Here is a 22,099-nt window from a genome sequence, read left to right on the forward strand (position 1 = left end):
TTCCACATTTACTAACTTATTCAATAGTGTCTTCTTAATATTAATAATGTTTAATCCATTTGGCACTAGTGGATTTATCCCAGGCAATGAGAGCCTTTCAAGATAGTCAAATGTTGTCCAGTGAATTACTTTATGTAATGATGAATAATTTCATTCACTATTATCACCTACGTAATTATACTATGTTGATTATACTAATTATTTTTCTAGGTAAAGGCAAGTCTCTAGCTCTTACGCTCCGAACACATCTCTGGCTATATAGTGAACATGAACAAAACTTGCTATTTGGTGGCGCCAAACACTAAACTGATAGAATAGAAGAATTAAACCAACTCATTGGCGTAACTAGTATAGGTTCTTCCATGTGATTAGGATGGGTTCGAGCCATGGAAACAGTCTTGCAAATGGCGATTGTGTTGTTAACATGTTTTACACAAATTCATCGGAAAGCAAGTAAAGCTGTCAATAAAAATGTAACACTGAACCTTGAGCAACGGGGAGTCAGAACTTGAATTTTATGGGTTATAATTCAAAAACAATGATTTGTGTCAGGCATTGATAGCCTGGTTTTGAATTAATTTTTTTTTACATATTTAGAGAATATTTTTAATAAAAATATTTAATCTAGACTAAAGCTACAGAGGAACCTGTAGACAACCTTCTACCTCCGTTTCGGCACATACTAAAGAGTGGACACAAATGTGTCTTTTGCTTGTTTGGGCACATCAAAAATTCAACTTTTCTTGACATTCTAGTTGTGTGTGTCTCACATTGTTGAGAACGAGAATACAATAGTCCATGAGTTCAAACCCTAAAAAAGGCATTATAGTTTACATATAACTGCATGCATTAGAAATTACAAACCAGCCTGATAGTTTTATTATACTAAATAATATTTGACCTTTATGAAAAATAGGTAGTTCTGTAAAGCTAGACAACCTCTAAATTTCACAAAAAATATATGTCATCTACAGAAATAAAATTACGTTGGAGAGATAACAGTTGTAAGAAAGAGTATTACAAACTGTAATAAATTTTCTTCCTTTGAAATTATTTGATCCCACCAGATAACACATAGAACAGAACATCCCTCATGTTCCAACGTACAGACATTCTCAGCGTAGCTAAAATGTAATTCTGATAGGTCCCTCTAAGACGGAGCAGATTGGTTAAGCAACCTTGTTGGACTCAGCTATATAAATCCTCTATATTCCGATCAAATAGTGGAAAATTGCCATTTATATTGAGAACTAAATAAGGACCAACACAACATGTTGGTCCAAACACTGAGACTACACATAGGTCAAATAATAACTTTTAAAGGGAGGTTTAGGGAATCCGTGGCACGAAAATACTTCCAACAATTAACCGCAAGTGTTGATTTCTGTCATACCCGAGGTACCTGAAAATATAATCCAGGATGAAACCGGAAACCTAAAGGTCTCCAATTTTTTCCTGAGTGCTCTTTTCGAGACCAAAAGACAAGACGGACTCCTACACACAACATGTGGAACTCCAGCATACGTCGCAACAGAGGTCATAAATAAGAGAGGGTACGATGGCGCAAAGGCAGATATTTGGTCATGTGGTGTCGTTTTGTTTGTCATGTTACCTAGTTACCTTCCATTCCATGATGCAAATTTAATGGTAATGTACAAGAAAATTAGTAAAGGGGAATTCAAATGTCCAGAACATTTTCCTTCTGAAGTGAAAAACTTCTTTCAAGAATTCTTGATCCAAAAGCATTTTATAAACCGCCACTTTTGGATAAAGAACTGGACAAATCGCCTCGTAGTATTTTCGAAATTGTGGATGACACAAAGAGCAAATTCCATTAACAATGAAGCCTACTTCTTTGAATACTTTGATATCATTTATCTTTTTCCTGATTTTGTTCTCTCTAACTTGGTAGAGAAAGATAAGAGCTGTAGATCGGATGCTAGATTCAAGACACAAAATTCCGCATCCACTATCGTCTCAAGGCTAGAGGAAATAGCTTCAATGGGGAGTTTTAAGGTATACTATTGGAATCGTATGATGACTATCTCATTATAAGTCTTAAACTGTTAAGGAGAACACACTTTATTTACTTGATTATTATTCGACATGTCCAATCATTCTCGTATATGGACCGGTCTAATTCTTTTTCTTATCACTCGAGCGCGTAAAATTCATTTGTATGTGGTCTCATATCGGAAATTTTTCTAAGATAGTCCAACGGTTAATTTCAAATTGTATAATTTCTGATTCACTTACAGGTTCATCTCATCTAAAGGTCTAATCTTGGCACATTACCTTATGTGGCTTCGTCTTTGTGACCATCATAGCTAAAATTTTAATATTTTAGAGGCATCTAGCGTCTATATATGCCCTCCAACTGCACAAGTATACATTTAAACTTGTATAAAGTTAACAAGTGAACACATACATCCTTTGTGGTGTCCTACGTAACGTTTTACGTGTATTCTGCGTGTGTCTACCAATAAACTTTATTTACACCAGCTTTCCACAGATGAAGAAGAAAGACGTGACGGTGAAAATGCAAGGTAGCAAGGAAGGGAGAAAAGGGCAACTAGCAATTGATGCAGAGATTTTTGAGGTTACGCCAGCTTTTCATGTTGTAGAAGTTAAAAAAAATTAGGAGATACTGCAGAATACAGGAAGTTTTGTGATGGTAGATACGTAATTTTGTCCTTCCTAAAAATATTTTTACCATTTTACGCTCGTCTTATTGCGTGTCCTCACCCATGTGATTATATCCCATAAATATACAAAAATAACAACCCTTAACAAGTTTTATCTTGTTATAATCTCATCCTAACAACCCCTTCCTATCAATTTAGGACACCAAGCTACCCCTATCCCCACCTAACTACCTTACCCCTTACCCCACGTTTTTTATTCCAAGGAAAATACATACACCTTGATAGAATAACAAAAAAGAAAAGGACCCACTGTTAGGGTTTTTGTCCTGATTTTCTTACAAAAATTAAGTTTTATTTTTTCTTGTAAGAAAAATAAAAATAACCATAAATACTTTTACTTTTCCTGAAAGAAAAATATAAAACTTTTCCTTATTTGGCAAATCTCTTTTTTGGAGGAAAGGTTTTGGACATCTATAAATAAAAGTCCCCTCTTCTCATACAATAACACAATAGCATCCACAATGTAGTCTTTAAAGAGTCTTAGTTTAAGGGTAGATTTTATCTCTCATTAATTTTATGCTTTTTAATATTAGATTTTATTTGTAGGCCAATTGGCCAAACCATATAATAATTTTATGTTTTTTAGTATTATTTTATTTGTCGTCTGATTTATCGTCTCATAGTTTGCAACTAATAACTTTTGCATGACGCACTCTCGGTTTCGAGGCCAACAAGTGGTATCAGAGCTTACAGTTCAATGGTCAATGGTGTGGTGAGACGAGATTAAATAGGTTCAAAGCGGTTTCAAATCAGCTGCAACCAGTTTGGCGATAATGACGTTTTTGTCGAACTACATGTGGAGATAATATGTCAATCATATTTTCAACAATCCTACTGTTACATATTTAAAAATAAAGCTCACTTTTAACCCTATAAAGGGATCATATATTTTTAACCCGAAAGGGCTCATATATTTTTTATTCAAAAGCTCTATTTTTAATAATACCAAGCAGCAGTGATGAAGACTATATGAAGAACAAAGATCAAAGTTGTGAAGAAGACGGATCATGTGAAGAAAATCAAGCCAAAAAGGGGACATTTTGTAGGGTTTTTGCTCTGATTTTCTCAGAAAAATTAAGTTTTTCTTTTTGTTTTAAGGAAATAAAAGTAACTATAGATACTTTTACTTTTACTGAAAGAAAAATATAAAACTTTTCCTTATTTGGCAATCCTCTTTTTTGGAGGAAAGAATTTGGACATCTATAAATAGAAGTCCCCTCTTCTCATATAATAACATAATAACATCCACAATGTAGTCTTTAAAGAGTCATTGTTTAGGAGGAGGTTTTCTCTATTATTAGTTTTATGCTTTTTAATATTAGGTTTTATTTGTAGGTCAGTTGGCCAAACTATATAATAATTTTATATTTTTTAGTATTGTTTTATTTATCGCCTGCTTTATCATCTTATAATTTGCAATTAATAGCTTTCGCATGACGCCATGTTGATTTCGAGCCCAACACCCACTCGGATTCCATTCATTTTTCTTTTCAAATGAAAAAGACAAGGGGGGAGTACACTTTCAAGAATATACTCACAGATAGATATAAAAGGGAGTAACAATAAAGGTGGGACCCACGGGTAGACCTCACAAATAGAAAGGACCCACATCAATGTATTCATGACATTCTTACCATCTCCATGAGGATATAAACACATCACTGCCCTTCTTCCAAATAGACCTCACTAGAAACTACTCCATTTTTTTTGTCCTTTTCATTTCTTCTTCAGGCACACACACAGATCTGAGAGAAAAAAATTTCTTCACTTCTTGACATAGATCTCACACTCACAGGGAAAGCGGGGAGGGGGGGGGGGGTTATTCACTGAAATTCCAGGAGAACAAGGATCACTCAGATAAAACCTCTCCAGTTTTGTTTGATAAAACTCCATACACACAATCCTTCTTCTCTTCCACACGAAAATCTCGCACACACTCACGCACTCTCACGAAACACATAGGTCGTCACTTTTTCCATAAGCACACACACAGGTATCCCACTAACACTCACATACTACACAGATATAAAGAAAAATGTTAGGGAAATCAGTCGATAGGTGAGGTTCGAGCTATTTTGGAGTTCACCGTTCGATTGACCCTGCCCCAAAAACTCATCAGACTCACTTGATTCGACTCAATTTTGTGTAGTTTTGTGCGGGTTGTGGAGGTTAGTTGTGAATCGTGTTGTAGGACGCTGCTGTTTTGTCTTGGTTTAGGGGTTTAGGTTCGGTGCGTCTCAATTGGGTCACCATAATCAGTTTCAGGCATCGACTGCTGGTACCGAGTTGGACCACGTTGCTGTTGAGGTTTTCTATCGAGGATTCTAAATTCGGGGCTTCTTTAATATTAGTATCAATCGAAATTAATTATCAGAAGGTGCATTTCTTTAACCAATTCTCTCTTCTTTATCGTAATTTGCTAAATTGATTATGTTTGAGATTGGATGATTTGGTGAATGTTTGATATCACAAATGTGAAATTTGTATAGTTACCATGCTTTAATTGTCGTTATATCTATGTTGTTTATATTGGATTCCAAGTTGGAAATTGATTTGATAATAGAAGCATGTGTTAATTGTGGGTTGAAAAGAGAATTTGGAGTGGAATTTAAAAAGTGATAAAAAGAATGATTTTAGATTAACTTGTTTTTTTTTTTTTTGGTTAATTCGGAATGAGTATGAATATTGTAGGAATGTAATAGTATCGTGATATGTTGAAATAGATAGGCATTATAGGTTCAGGTAGGCTAATTTAGGAGTGACGTGTTGATTGAATGCTTTGAATGTTTAAATGTGTGTTTTGAATGTTTTTCTAGTTATGTTATTTAATTCAGATTTATTCATTTGGCCAGGGAATGCCCCGAGGTATTTGTGTTTATTTGCCGGGAATGCCCGAAAGTATTTTATACCGGGAGGACATTCGTGACAATTTTTTTTATATTTTGTTTGTATTTGTTTTATTATTACTGAGTGTCTACGTTCTATGTGTTTAAAGTCTTTCTTTATCTGTTACCGCTTTATATCTGACATCATTTGCATAACCCGAGTCAATTCTTTCTGCCACAAGTCTCGGAGTGCACGTCGTGTACACGAACTCTAGTTGAGTCACCCTTATTTTAGGAGGGGGAACCGTCGGACGTATGGAGTGGGTAGAAAGCTGTCGCAACCACTATCGAGCATACGCTCCCCCGAACAGCCTTGTTAGTGAACCCCAGCGTAGGTCAGCCTTTAGGTCATACTTATCTGCATCGTATTGAGACCTAGAGGGGCTTATTTGGTCATTTGTAGGAGACTCACCTCTAAAGCATCCCTTTGTGCTAAATGTTACATCTTTGAGGGTAACGTGGTCATTTGACCGACTGATTTGGGAAAAGCATGTGTTAAAAGTAAGGTGTGTTTGAAAAAAAAAAGAGAGAAAAAAAGAAGTGAGTCAAAAAGGATTTCGTAGCTTTTAGTGTTCTTTATGACTTTTGTTTTTCCCAATTCAAAAATTTTAAAAGATTTTTTACCTTTTGCACTGATTTTATCAAAAACAAAAACATCAAAAAAAATTTCTTTATTTCTTTAGTAAGCTTCCATAATTTGAAAATTTCAAAAAAGAAAAAAAGATTTCTTTTAATAGGAGTTTTATAAAAGAAAATTCAAAATGGTAGAAGTTTTATACATTTCATATAGCGAAAGTATCTCAAAAAAGATTTTTCTTTCTTATTTGTGGGTGTCATGTGTCAAATTAAAAACCCCAAAAAGATTTTATTTACATTCTTTACTCGTTTGTATTTAGTCATGTCTCAAGTCAAGGTTTTGTTTGTTCTTTAATACTAATTTGTCCAATCTGGATAAACTACACATTCCTGATTCTCCTCTCTTGGGAATGAGATACGTCGGCTGCCTATTGTTGGTTCGGAAATCTTATTTGAAAATCAAAAAATATTTTCTTTAGAGTAGGTGTTTCACATATGCCTCGAAAACAAAACTATAAAAAGATTTTCATTAATAGTTGTAGGTTTCATTTTTGGTTGATTTTATTTAAAAAATCAAAAAAAGATTTTCTTCTCCTCATTTAGAGTAGCTGTTTTATATATACCTTGAAAAGAAAAAAATACACAAAGATTTTCCTTAATAATCGTAGGTTTTATTTTTGGTGGATCTTATTTGAAAAATCCAAAAAGATTTTCTTTACTCTTCATTTAGAGTAGGTGTTTATTTACATCTTTAAAAAAACTATAAAAAAAAGTTTTTTTTAGTAGTTTCAAGTTTCATTTTTGTATGAAATTCAGAATCGAAAACCTAAAAAATATTTTTCTGTTGTAATCATAGGTTTCATTTTGTATAAAGATTTAAACCTGAAAAATACAAAAAAAAATTCGTCGATTCTTTGGACAATTTTATTTTCTTTTCTTATTAAAGTTTTGAGAAAAAGAAAGAAAAAAAAGTTTAATAGGACATTTTGGCAAGATTTCACGAACTACGCACACCTGATTCTTCTCTTTCGGGGGTGAGATACGTAGGCGCCCTTTTAGGGTTTGATGACTTTTTCAAAAAAAAAAAAGAAAGTGTTGAATTCTAACGCATTTGCTATCTCTTGTCCAGTTAGTTTATGGTGGTTGGTTTGTGACAGTTTGGCTGGTCCTCCATATTGTTCCAAGTCACAGAGAAAGTTATGGCTAACAAGGATACCGAGTTAGTTTCCACTAATCAAATAGGGAGTTCGGGGAATGAGAATGTAGGAGCTAATGAAGAGATTCGAAAATTAAGGCAGCAAATAATAGAAATGCATTGAGCTTGGGCTAATGGGTTGCCGCCTCCTCCCTTTCCCGCTGATAATCTGGAATATCTTTCTAGTTTGCCTCCAGTGTCACATGAACAATTTCCTATGTTGGTCGACACGCCACAACATGCATCAGGACCTACTCTGGGCAACAATATCCAAACACTTTCAATATTCATTTATTTACTCCTCAACACAAAGCTACCACATGCTTGGCTCCACCCACTCTTCATGCTTTTGCAGCCCCAGTCCAGTCTGAAGCTCCTGATTTTAATGTCAATCCAACGGTTGTAATTCCTCACTTTACAAGCGACCCTGTATTGAATATTTTTAGTGATCAACATTAAGCTCCCGAGCCCACATTTAAGTCGACTGGTCCTTACAACTGCACTCAACCGCCTGAATTTCCTCCTAACACTGAAAATAGATTAATTTTAAATATTAAAAGACGCTCCTTACATGGTGTTTCTTGTCATACGCTTGAAGATTTATTTATAATTTCTACATTTTATTACTCATTACATGCATAAATTCATAGAATTTTAATAGTTCTAATGGATCTGTAAAATTTAACAAGAGACACCATTAGAATATAGATGTACCTATTTTGGCCTTTGTTAGCATCTTATTTTCGTTTGTGTCATTTGACTCTTTGTATAATTTTCGTTTCATCAATAAAAACCAAAAAGTCATTGAAAAAAAAAAGAATATATATGAACCTATAAGCTTATTTCCACTAATCTCAACATGTTGCATCTTGGTTAAGTTGCCAATCTCTCGAGGTAAGAATCCACTAAGATTGCTCCTCCACAGTGACAAAAGTTGCAGCGATGAGATATTGAATATGGAGATCGGGACAGAGCCAGTAATTTGATTATCCTCCATGACTAACTCTACCAAATTAAAAAGATTTCCAATTTCTTGTGGAATTATCCCTGAAATGAATGTATAAAAAAATGAAATTCTGAAGTAATAAGATACAATAGTGCTAGTATCCATAATATGGAACGTACCAGTGAAATGGTTAGTTCTGAGATCCAATATCTGCAGGTTACTCTATCTTCCTTTTTTCCTATGTATTGATCCATCAAACTCATTTTCCGATTAACCCAACAGTTGAAGTTGTGAACAATTTGATAAGCTTGTAGGCATATGACCGCGAAGCTTGTTTTTGTAGACATAAAGCCCTTTGAGTATTGGGAGACCATTGCATAAACCATTGGGAAGAATTCCTGATAAGGTATTGCCACTAAATGAAATGAATTCGATCCTAGAAATATTGAAAATTGTAAATGGTATAGAACCCATAATTTGATTAAATTCTATGCCCAACCAGTTCATGTTGTGAAGATTGCCGATCCATTGTGGAATGTTTCCTTGAAGTGAATTATAGATAATTTAACTAGTGTCAGCTATAGATTCACAGGGATTTATATCGTTTGATACGGAGTATAGATATATATATGGAAAAATCTATTTAAATATCAACGACTATTATTAGGTTTGAACCCGTAATTTTGATATTACAATGAATTTAATATTGAAAATCATAGAAGTTGAACCCGTGATTTTAAAGGATTTCTCGGAGTAAACCCTGGCCTAGTTTGTTATTAGTCATGTGCATGCCCTGAAGGTCTCTTAAGTTGCCAATTGATGTGGGGATCGATAGATCCAATTAAGTTGTTTTCATTGAGATAATGACATGTTAAGCTGGTTACTGTAACAATTACAACGTATATGACAAGTAGGAACCATGTGAGAATAAAACATCTTTGATGCAGTGGTGGCAATTTGACGGAACTCATTGGGCGTATCTTGCTCATGATGTTCAAACTATGATTATAACTAACAACTATTCCAAAACAGTATAACTAATTGCAGTTCTCTAATATGAATTAGCATACCCCCACCCCCCCCCCCACCCCGTCAAGCTGGAAATTGGTAGACATCTAGCAATTCCCCAGCCTTTGGTGAGCAAATCTGCAATTTGGGAATGTCTTTGCAAATATTGAGGTTGAATCAGATGTTGTTTGATTTTCTCCCCAACAAACTGGGAATCTATGTCGATATGTCTTAGTCCTCGTGTGAAAAATAGGATAGAGGCTATCTGTATAGCAGCCATTTTATCACAGTATAATCTCACTGGAGTATGAACTGGTACTCCTAATTGTTGCAACAGACAAACCCCTATCGAGGGCAGAGAATGTGAATGGAGGAGTTGTGAAGGTGGCAACGACAGCAGTGTAAGTAAACAAAGGAGTTGTGAAGGCGAAGGACAAAGCGAAGAGATTTGCAAAGCAAGTGCATTACCGAGGAGTACGAAAGTCCATTGGGGGAATACACGCAGCGACAAGAGATACTAGAAAAAGATGCAATTTCTTGTTAGGTACATTTGACACAGTAGAGGTGGTAACAATGTCACGACACGAACTAGGGCCTGGCCGTGACGGACATCCCGAACCCTGAGGGCCCGGAACGTCCCTCTCTATCTGGTAAGCATGCACACATTCATATAAATAAAGAAGATGCGGAAACATAATCTTCTACAGAAACATGGTCAATTTTGAATTTAGCATAAGAATGAAAATTGAAAATCAACTACATCTAATAACATCTGACTCAGTCTGGGAAATCTCTACTACATAAAAATCTGACAACTGTCTGAAAATTGAGACAAGGCCCCCAGCAGACCAAAACGATAATAAGGGACATAATCTGAAAGACGGGCCTTCTGGAATAGAAAAGGCTCACCAACTAATCACTTCAACTCTGTCTAACGAATATACTGCCTTTTTGGTCTAAGCCTCAGAACCTGGAGGGAAGGGGAGGGGGGAGGGAGAGCGGGAGTCAATACAGATGTACTGGTATGCAAAGTAATCCAAAATAAAGCTTATATGTAAATAAAATAGTTTGGGAAACAACTTTGTCAAAACATTATACATCAAGTGGCTTTCGAAATACAAGGGCGCATTTCTAAAAAACATGCAACCTGCCTGTCAATGCAAGTTCTAATCTGTATATTACTTCTGAGTTAGGTGGCACTCCCCTACAATACTGATATTCCACGGGCGGTATGGAATCTGCCATTGACTCGGTGGGGAAGCACCTAACCCAAGTGTGCCGCAAGGGTTAGAGTTCCTGAATCATATTCGCCACAGGGCTCTAGGCCAGCGTAATAAATAAACCCGGATCGGCAAATTACGATTTTGGGCGATGAGTTGTTTGATACTCACGCCTTCTTCGGGGAACCACCTAAACTCTCTTTATTCCTAATTTTATCCTGTTCTAAATCATGCATGTTTCTAGTTTCAACATCTAAAAAGTCTGATTTCAAACATACATTAAATCTGTTCTCAATTATCATGGCATAATCTGAATTGGTATCGTCACACCAAGACTTGAAAGTCCTATTTCTGAGCCATAATGCATCATGCATAATTCTTTCATTAAAAAACAGTTCAGACCACCTAAACATGCAAACAATATAAAAGATTTCATTTTTCGAGAACACAAGTCAAAACTATGCTGAGATTGTTCAGAACATATGTTGGTCATGTGCTTTTGGAGAAATCATGCACTCTTTCATTATATGAATATTTTCAACATTTATCAATATGCACAACCCTCTCTTTCGAATTCAAAATCATAAATCAATTTGTAGCATAAATCAAGATATTTCATATCATGCTTTTCAAGATACATTCAAAACAATCCATATCATAAGAAAATTGGGAAAATCATACCAAGAGAGGGATTCATGTGTGTCGTTCTCAATTAATTCATAAATCATAAAATATATACATACTTATATATAATTTCAAATCAATTTGGGGAAGGTCAAAAGACCAAAAAAATACCGTCAAGATTTCTAAAATATGAATGTATTCATAAATCTGAAAACTCCTTTCTTAAATCATGATTTCTATGCCCATGAGATTTTTAGGAAAACCCCGCATACCTCAAAATAGGAAAACAATGGGTGTTTCTTGAAGCCTATGATCCGGGGATTTCGAATCTTCAATCGATTTTGAAAACCCACGGTTGAATCTTGAGTTTCTTGAAGTTCTTGTTTGAAGCTCTAAAGAGGATTCTTGATAATTTTGATGAAAGTAGGGTTAAGTTGCTCAAACATAACCTAAATCCTTTGTTTGGACGGTTTTAAAGATTAGGGAAAAATCAAAATTACCCTTAATGACTCCTAAACAGAACTGGAAATTTGAACTTAAAACCCGATTTCGGGTGCCACCGCAATGCGCCACAATCACGGTGGTCCAATAGAATTCGACGAGTGGGAAATTGAGTTCCTCCGCGATGCGCCACCATCGCAGAGCCTCACTGGAATTTGATGATTGTCAATTTGACCTTCTCTGCGATGTGCTAGATACCAAAATGACGATGTTTACGACTGGAACTTTAAATTATTCATAACTTCTTCACCGAGGGTCCGTTTTGGACGAATCTTATATCGTTGAAAAGCTAATTAGGTCTTCCACATAAAGAAAGGTTGAAATCTAGGAAATTCTACATAAAAATTAATTTAGATCATTCTAAAAGCTAATGGTTAGACTTTCCATAGACAGAATTTAGCTAAAAAGACGTCAGGGTGTTACAATATCCCCCCCTTGGGATTATTCGTCCTCGAATAATGATGCGGAAAACAGAAAAGCATGATTCCAAGCATACTAAAGCATAGAAAGATTAAGGTGAGGGTTGTACCTTGAAATCTATCATCTACTGGGTCAAAAAGGTGTGGGTATCTTGCTTTCATGTCATCCTCTGATTCCCTAGTGGCTTCTTCAACTATCTGATTTCTCCTCAACACCTTAATTGAAACTATTTCTTTACTTCTCAACTTACGAACCTAACGATCTAGGATTGGAATAGGTTCCTCTTCATATGATAAGGAGGCTTTCACCTTGATCTCTTCTACAGGAAACACCAAAGAATGGTCTCCAATGCATTTCTTCAACATGGATATGTGATAGACTAGATGGACAGAACCCAAACTGGAAGGCAATTCTAAATCATATGCAACACCACATATTCTCCTCAAAATCTAATATGGTCTTATATAGCGAGGACTCAATTTGGCTTTCTTCCTGGATCGCATGACTCCCTTAATAGGAGAAACTTTTACAAATACCCAATCACCGACCTCAAACTCTAAATCTTTTATCCTAACATCAGCATAAGATTTCTGATAACTCTGAGCCGTCTTAAGTCGTTCTCTGATGACTTTCATATCCTGCATTGCCTGATAAACAAGATCGGGCCCAAACATTTGCATCTCACCTACTTCATACCATCCTATAGGAGACCTATATCTTCTCCCATACAGTGCTTCAAATGGTGCCATCTTAATACTAGAATGGAAACTATTATTATACGCGAACTCTATCAAGGGTAAGTGCTCTACCCAACTACCTTTAAAATAAATCACACAGGCCCTCAACATGTCCTCAAGGGTCTAAATGGTGGGTTCGGCCTGCCCATTAGTTTGAGGGTGAAAACCAGTGCTTAGGTTCACTTGGGTACGTAATCCTTTCTGGAAAGATCTCCAAAACTGAGAAGAGAACTGTGTACCTCAATCGGATATGATGGACACAGACGCACCATGTAAACAAACTATTTCTGCAATGAACATCTTGGCATAATCCTCTCCCGAATAGTTAGTCCTGACACTCAGAAAATGGCTAACTTGGTCAGTCTATCTACAATCACCCAAATAAAATCGTACTGGTTTTGGGACTTCGGGAGCCCTGAAATGAAGTCCATATTAATCATCTCCCACTTTCACAAGGGCAAATCTATCTCTTGGGAAGAACTACCTAGACTCATGTGTTCTACTTTAATTTGTTGATAATTCAAACACTTGGAAACAAAGGTAGCCACATCACGCTTCATATTATTCCACCAATACAAAAATTTCAGATCCTTGTACATCTTAGTAGAGCCTGGGTGAACAACATACCTCGATGTGTGAGCCTCATCAAGAATTCTATTTCGCAAATCATCCATATCTGGTACACATAATCTACCCTGGTATCTCAAAATACCATCACCACCAATCTCAAATGACATCACCTTCTGCTGACCCACATCATTCTTAATTTGCATCAAGATGAAATCTTCAACCTGCTGCATTTTAACTTCCGCACAAAGGGGATACGTAACTATCTCATGAACAACCATTCCCTCATCTTCGGTATCCAAGAATCACACTTCTAGATTTGCAAGCCGGTGAATATCTTTTACCATCTCTCTCTTTCCTTCCTCAACATGAGAAAGACTGTCCATAGACAATCTGCTGAGGGCGTCGGCTACCATATTTGCCTTACCCGGATGATAGTGAAGGCTCATGTCATAGTCTTTCAAAATGTCAATCCAACATCTTTTCCTAAGATTTAGTTCTTTCTGCGAAAAAACATACTGTAAACTCTTATGGTCAGCAAAAATATCAATATGCACCCCATAAGGATAATGCCACCAAATTCTAAGTGCAAACACCACAGCTGCTAATTCAAAATCATGAGTGGGGTAGTTCCGCTCATGCAACTTAAATTTCCTAGATGCATAACCCACCACCTTTCCATGCTACATAAGTACACACCCAAGTCCCACACGAGATGCATCACAGTACACAACAAAACCCTCTGTACCTTCTGGAAGAGTCAAAACAGGAGTCGTCATCAACTTGTCTTTCAACTTCTTCAAACTATTCTCACAAGAGTCTGACCATAAAAACTTTACCTTTTTCTGAGTGAACTTAGTAAGTGGAGCAGCTATAGAAGAGAAACTCTCTACAAACCTTCGGTAATTCCCTGCCAAACCTAAGAAACTCCAAATGTCGGTTGGAGTCGTGGGTATGGGCTATTTCTTTACTGCCTCAATCTTTTGGGGATCAAGATTAATCCCTTCACTAGACACAATGTGCCCCAAGAAAGCAATAGCATTCATCCAAAATTCACACTTAGAGAATTTCGCATACAACTTATGATCTTTAAGGGTTTGAAGAACAGTGTGGAGATGATTTGCATGGTCCTCCTCACTTTTAGAGTAAACCAAGATGTCAATAATAGAAACTATAACAAACAGGTCTAGGAACTGACGGAAGACGCTATTCATTAGGTCCATGAAAGTTGCACGGGCATTGGTCAACCCAAAGGACATGACTAAGAATTCATAATCACCATATCTGGTTTAGAAAGATGTTTTAGGAATTTCTGACTCCCTAACTTTCAACTGATGATATCTCGAACAAAGGTCTATTTTTAAAAAACACTTAGCACCCTGAAGCTGATCAAAAAGGTCATCAATTCTAGGAAGAGAATATTTATTTTTCACTGTCACCTTATTCAACTGGCGGTAATATATGCACATACGCAGGGAACTATCTTTCTTTCGCATGAAGAGTACAGGTGCACCCCAAGGAGAAACACTAGGTCTGATAAAACCCTTATCTAGGAGATCTGCTAGCTGTTCTTTCAACTCTTTTAACTCTGCAGGAGCCATTCTATATGGCAGAATAGAAATAGGATGGGTATCTGGCAATGCATCAATGCGAAAATATATCCCCTTATCGGGTGAAATTTCTGGGAGATCATCTAGAAAAACTTCTAGGAATTTATTTACTACTGGGATAGACTGAAGGGGGAGACTTTCGGCATTAGAATCTTTAACTTGAATAAGATGGTACAAGCAACCCTTGCAAATAAGTTTACGAGCTTTGAGATAAGATATGAAGTGCCCTCTATGTTCTAAGGAATACCCCTCCCACTCTATTGCTGGCTCATTCGGAAAAGAAAAGGTAACCTTTTGGATCCTATAGTCTAGTGTGTCATAACACTGATGGAGCCAGTCCATCCCTAGGATAGCATCAAAAGCAACCATATCAAGTTCTATGAGGTCTGCTACAGTATCCCTACTAATAATATACACAACACACGTTTTGTACACTCTTCTTGCCACAAGCGAATCTCCCACCGGAGTGGAAATAGAGAAAGGTTCAGCAATTACTTCGGGTTCAAACCGAAAACCAACAGCCACTTACGGGGTCACATAAGATAAGGTAGACCTGGGATCAAGCAATACATATACCTCACGGGAAAAGATTTATAACGTACCAGTGACTATGTCTGGTGAGGCTTCCGCTTCCTGGAGATTAGTTAGAGCATACAGCCGGTTGTGACCACTCCCAGCAGTTGAATTGGTGCCCTTTTGAGGTGGTGGTGGTGCAGAAGAGTTTTCCTGAGACATAGCCCTACCAATATTCCTCCTAGCAGAGGGAAATTCTCTCTTGAAATGGTCCGCTGACCGCATGAATAACACACTGACAAGCCCAACTGACACCTTCCCGGATGATGCATACTACAAGTGTCACATCATGGATAAGAATGGTACTGCTGAGTCACACTACCTTGCGACTGAGTATCTTGAGCTCTGGGTCACTGGCTGGCCTGAAAACTCTGAGATCGTCTATCAACTGGAGGTCTGGGTGCTGGGGCGCTAGCTGCAAACTGCGCCTTGCCCCAAAACTTCTTCTTTTGCCATTTGTTACCCCAATTACCACCCTGATGCTGACTGGAGTTCTGATTCACTGATCTGGCTCTCTTCGCCTGCCTGTCCTTCTCTCTAGACTCGGCTATCTTCTACTTTTTCTCCTCAACCTGCTGCATGTGGACTGTCAGCCTAGCAAAATCCAATTTCCTATTTAGCATTTCCCCTTGTCATTCAAGCACCAGATTATCCAAAAGGCTGAAAGCAAACTTCCTCATTTGGGCTCTCATACTGCTCGTTATCTCTGGAGTATAACGGGCCAGCTGATTAAACTTTAAAGTATATTCCTGAACACTCATCTTACCCTGCTTAATGTTCATGAACTCCTCCACTTTGGCTTCCCTCAACTCTAGAGGAAAGAACTGGTCAAGAAAAGCTTCCACAAACTCGTCCCACACTGTGGGCTCAGCACTGTCACCCTTTGCCTCTTCCCACTCATTATACTATTGGTTCGCTACATCCTTGAGCTGGTATACCGCTAGCTCAACACTTTCCACCTGATCCACATGCATCACTCTAAAAATCTTCTCTATTTCATCTATGAATTCTTACGGATCCTCTTCTACCTTAGTGCCAGTAAACTTAGGTGGGTATATTCTCATAAACTGAAATACCCTAGTAGCTTCAGATATAACAGGTGCAGACCCAACATCTTTTGATCGTTGGGCCTGATTAGCCACCAAATGTGTCAGCACATAAATAGATTGTCTTAATTCTGCATTTGAAATATCCCTCTGAGTAGTCGGGGGACGGTTAACATTAGTCCGAGGAGCCCTAGGTGTTTTGGTTGGGACTGGACGGACTCCCGGAGTAGGGAAACGTTCTGCAGTGTAAGCTCTATTATGTGTCCTCATCCCATGAATTGGACGGACTTCGTCCTCTTGAGAATTAATGTTGGTGCGATATGGAGGCATAACTAGTTTTTCTGAAAAGCAAGAGATCATTGATTAGGGGATAGATTACACTCTAAATCACGAACTAAATCGCAAAGAAGATAAACATTCCTAAACTCCTAGTAGCCTCCTGCTTATAAATATGGGGCGCTACACACTCATAAACAAGACTCTACCCAATGCAATATCGCAGACAGCCTAGGACCATGAACTGTGCTCTGATACCAAGTTTGTCACGATCCAAACTAGGGCCTGGCCGTGATGGACATCTAAAACCATGAGGGCCCGGAACATCCCTCTCTATCTGGAAAGCATGTACACATTCATATAAATAAAGAAGATGTGGAAACATAATCTTCTACGGAAACATGGTCAATTCTGAATTCAGCGTAAGTATGAAAATTGAAAATCAACTACATCTAATAACATCTGACTCAGTCTGGGAAATCTTTACTATAGGAAAATCTGACAACTGTCTGAAAACTGGGACAAGGCCCCCAGTAGACCAAAATGATAATAAGGGACATAATCTAAAAGATGGGCCTTCTGGAATAAAAAAGGCTCACCAACTAATCACTACAACTCTGTCTGACGAATCTACTGCCTTTCTGGACCTCTAGACTGAGCCTCAGAACCTGTAGGGAGGATGGGGGTCAATACAGATGTACTGGTATGCAAAGCAATCCAAAATAAAGCTTATATGTAAATAAAATAGTTTGGAAACAACTTTGTCAAAACATTATACATCAAGTCGCTTTCGAAACACATGGGCGCCTTTGTAAAAAAGATGTAACCTGCCTGTCAATGCAAGTTCTGATTTGTATATTACTTCTGAGTTAGGTGGAACTCCCCTACAATTCTGATATTCCACGGACGGTATGGAATCTGCCATTTACTCGGTGGAGAAACCCCAACGCAAGTGTGTCGCAAGGGTTGGAGTTCCTGAATCTGATACGCCACAAAGCTCTAGGCCAGCGTAATAAATGAACCTGGATCAGCAAATCATGATTTTGGGTGATGAGTTGTTTCATACTCACACCTTTTTCGGGGAACCATCTAAACTCTGTTTATGCCCAATTTTATTCTGTTCTAAATCATGCATGTTTCTAGTTTCAACATCTGGAAAGTCTGATTTGAAACATGCATTAAATCTGTTCTCAATTATCATGGCATAATCTGAATTGGTGTTGTCACACCAAGACTTGCAAGTTCTATTTCTGAGCCATAATGCATCATGCATAATTCTTTCATTAAAACATAGTTCAGACCACCCAAACATGCAAACAATATAAAAGATTTCATGTTCCGAAAACACAAGTTAAAACTATGCTGAGATTGTTCAAACATATGGTGGTCATGTGCTTTTGGCAAAATCATGCACTCTTTCATTATATGAATATTTTCAACATTTATCAATATGCACAACCTTTTCTGTCGAATTCAAAACCATCAATCCATTTGTAGCATTAATCAAGATATTTCATATCATGTTTTTCAAGATACATTCAAAACAATCCATATCATAAGAAAATTGGGAAAATCATACCAAGAGAGGGTTTCATGGCGTCATGCTCTCAATTCATTCATAAATCATAAAACATATGCATACATATTTATAATTTTAAATCAATTTAGGGAAGGTCAAAAGACCAAAACAATACCGTCAAGATTTCTAAAATATGAATGTATTCATAAATCTGAAAACCCCTTTCTTAAAATCATGATTTCTATGCCCATGAGATTTTTAGGAAACCCCTGCATACCTAAAAATAGGAAAAAAGTGGGTGTTTCTTGAAGCCTATGATCCGGGGATTTCGAATCTTCAATCGATTTTGAAAACCAACGGTTGAATCTTGAGTTTCTTGAAGTTCTTGTTTGAAGCTTTAGAGAGGATTCTTGATGATTTTGATGAAAGTAGGGTTAAGTTGCTCAAACATACCCTAAATCCTTTGTTTAGATGGTTTTAAAGGATAGAGAAAATTCAAAATTACCCTTAATGACTCCTAAAAGGAACTGAAAATTTGAACTTAAAAACCCGATTTCGGGTGCCACCATGACGCGCCACAATCGCAGTGGTCCACTGGAATTCGACGAGTGGGAAATTGAGTGCCTACGCGATGCGTCACCATCGTAGATCCCCGCTGGAATTTTATGATTTCAATTTGACCCTCTCCGCGACACGCTAAACAGAAAAATGACGATATTTGCGACTGGAACTTTAAATTATTCATAACTTCTTCACCGAGGGTCCGTTTTGGACGAATCTTATATCGTTGGAAAGCGAATTTAGTCCTCTACATAATGAAAGATTGATATCTAGGAAATTTCACATGAAAATTAATTTAGATCATTATAAAAGCTTATTCTTAGACTTTCCATGGACAAAATTTAGTTAAGAAGACGTCGGGGTGTTACAAACAAGCATATGATACGACGGAAATTGAGTTCCGCAGTATGAAAGCCAAGACAAATTTTCTGATTTTGATGGAAGAAATGAATCAGACTCCTTGTTAGGTCAGTACTCTATAGTCATCGAATATGGTGGTTGTGGTGGCGATTCAACCATCACTGGTGCCTTTGCCTCCATCTTTACTGCCACCATATTCACCACATTTGATGACTCAACAATATTGATCCAACCGTGACTCCGATTCATTTCGTCCATCGGAATTGGAAAATTCATCTTGACTTTCATTTCCTCTGCCGTGTCAAACATATATTGGATCTTTTCCTTGGATCTCTTTTCTGCCATGTATGTAATTCCCCGACAGCCTTTTCCGTACTCCTCGATAATGCACCTCGGACGCAACTCCCTTCATTTTCTCCACCACCTTCGCAACTCCTCCATTCACTTTCACCACCCTCGCTGCCACCTTCGCAACTCCTCCATTCACTTTCTTTGTCCTCATCTCCGCCTTCGTACAATTTTGCTTCTTCGACGCAATTTTCACAACTGATAACGATGAGAGAGAACGTAGGGGGGAAGAGTTGCTTAAATAGAAAAGTGGTTGGGGAAGCAAACAAAAGCATAGTAAGGGAAGGTGAGTTTGACTTGACTCATGTAATTCGGAGCCACATTTGACATGACATTTTTTTTTTCTGAATGTCTGCAAGGGTATTTGTCTGTATTTTATTTCCTAATGCCACGTGCACATTTCACAAAAAGGAAAAAAGAAAAGGTTAATAAATGATAAATGCTATATTTTATTTTTTATTTTTCAAAATCCACTAGGCAAGGTGCCTAGGTTCTTTTTATAAATTTTTCCAAATCAAAAGTCATTACAAATGTAGCCAAAGCTTTAAAATAAAGTAAAAAATAAGCTAATGACCAAAATTAGACTTATACAATGTCTTAATCTAGTTCTACAATATGAGTGAATATAAAAAGCTAAACTTGCTAAAGATGTACTAAAAATTGCAAAACTAATATTTGAGTGATGTATTATCCATGAACTGAATTTCCATCTTGCCTTAGCTAACTTTAATGTTCCTTGACAGTGTTGTTTTGAAGACACACGGCATTGGTGCTTGTTGGAAGCTCCTTGGCAGTGTTGTTTTGAAGCCTCACGACATTGACGCTTGTTGATTTCTTCAGTCCCTTGTGGCTGTTTCTCCCATGTTAGAATCACATCTTCTGTCATCATCTTTTGATCTTCAATGCATTTAGCAAAACCACCTGGGCAGTGACAAGTATATTTGCTGAAATATGAACCAAGTATAGACCAAAATAGTCTACAAAAATGTATCCCAAGTTTGTAACTCTTTGTGCGCAAATGTGTTGATGTATCTTGTCTTATGTCATTTGAATAAGTCTTGAGCAGCTCCACTTGCAAGATAAAAATTCTCATGTACCAATTTATCGATTTTGTTTATATCAAATCATCACCTCGTGAAATAGCTTTAATGAAATAGTAAACTTTATCGAGATTGGAACACGAGAAGACTATATCATTTCCTTATTCAAATGTAGGATCAATGGAGTAGAAGCAAACATTGGACAAAAGTTTGTCCAAATTAAGTGTAAGATCACTGGAAAGGAAAATGTATTTGCATTTCCATGCAATGTTAATTCCATTTATTAATATTTTCTCAATAGAATAAGCAACAAATGCTAATACCATCCATTGAGAAAAAAAATTAAAAATAGATTTGGCATAAAATGTTGTAACCTGCAAAAAAGAAAACAATGTTAGAACTAAATATTATCTCCATGCTCTCCTCCCAATGGATTTGAACATGTCGATACATTATTTTATCCATCCTCCTCTTCTTGCAACAACAATTCTCAGCAAAGCATATCACGACACACTCCAATCTTCTACACATTATTTTGGAAAATAAATCCCTGGCAGCAGCCTCAATTGAATTGGGTTTGATGGTTTATTAATTTTCATTTTCTAGGAAAATACCAAATCAATCATTAATTAATTCCCTCCATCCCCACCCCCCACCCCCACCCCCCAATGATTGAATTAAGTTATAGAAAAAATATATACTTTTTCTAGTCCATACAAAGTGAATTTTAGGGTATGACAAACAGTCATACACTTAAGAGAAAAAAAATATTAAAGGACATAATTAAAGGTTATTATTTACCATTATCTTTTTTATTATTCTCAAAATATTCTCTTAGGAATAATAAAATACTCCGATGACACTATGTGTAATTGATTTAAGTTTTGAAAGAAAAAATTGTTAGTTCCCTTTCTCGATTAAATAGGTGCTTAATACAACTTAGAGACTAACATAAAACAAAAGTACTCGTCTTTGATTAGTTTGCTGATCATTAGGCTACCGCGGATTCTTCCCTCCTGATATTAATGAGGTGGCCGGGAAGGATAGATCCCAACTTATTATATATGGAGAAGGATATTTCTCGTCAATCTAATCCTGATATAGTTCCAATAGACATATTCTCTTCCATTTTCTAACAAGAAACGGCCTAGTTAGGTAGTTGGCAGCTATTTATCGTGAAATGCATCTTAAACAGTATTCAATTTCTCCTTTATGTGTTGTTTCCCTCGTATCTAACGTTTCAAAGTTGGCTCTCAGAGGTAAACAAAGAGGTGGATCATTTGATCTTGAAATAGGTCATCTCGTTCATTTCAATCTTTAATATGATCATTTCGTCAGGTATTGCTGAATCATACAATTCTGAGAATCGTGCTTTAACATTC

At 36.9% G+C, this 22,099-nt stretch overlaps 1 long non-coding RNA gene and 1 pseudogene across 1 annotated transcript; both read left to right on the top strand.

Annotated features, from left to right (window-relative positions):
* Window positions 1-1,271: 1,271 nt before the first annotated feature.
* Window positions 1,272-3,511, top strand: LOC107854468 (annotated as a pseudogene).
* Window positions 3,512-4,326: 815 nt separating this feature from the next.
* On the top strand, window positions 4,327-20,796 carry LOC124897577. The gene is made up of 3 exons (XR_007054338.1): window positions 4,327-5,082; window positions 7,296-9,965; window positions 20,421-20,796. It is a non-coding gene; the product is annotated as an uncharacterized LOC124897577 (long non-coding RNA).
* The last annotated feature ends 1,303 nt before the right edge of the window (window positions 20,797-22,099 follow it).

This window comes from Capsicum annuum, chromosome 4, assembly GCF_002878395.1.
Source record: "Capsicum annuum cultivar UCD-10X-F1 chromosome 4, UCD10Xv1.1, whole genome shotgun sequence".
NCBI lineage: Eukaryota > Viridiplantae > Streptophyta > Magnoliopsida > Solanales > Solanaceae > Capsicum > Capsicum annuum.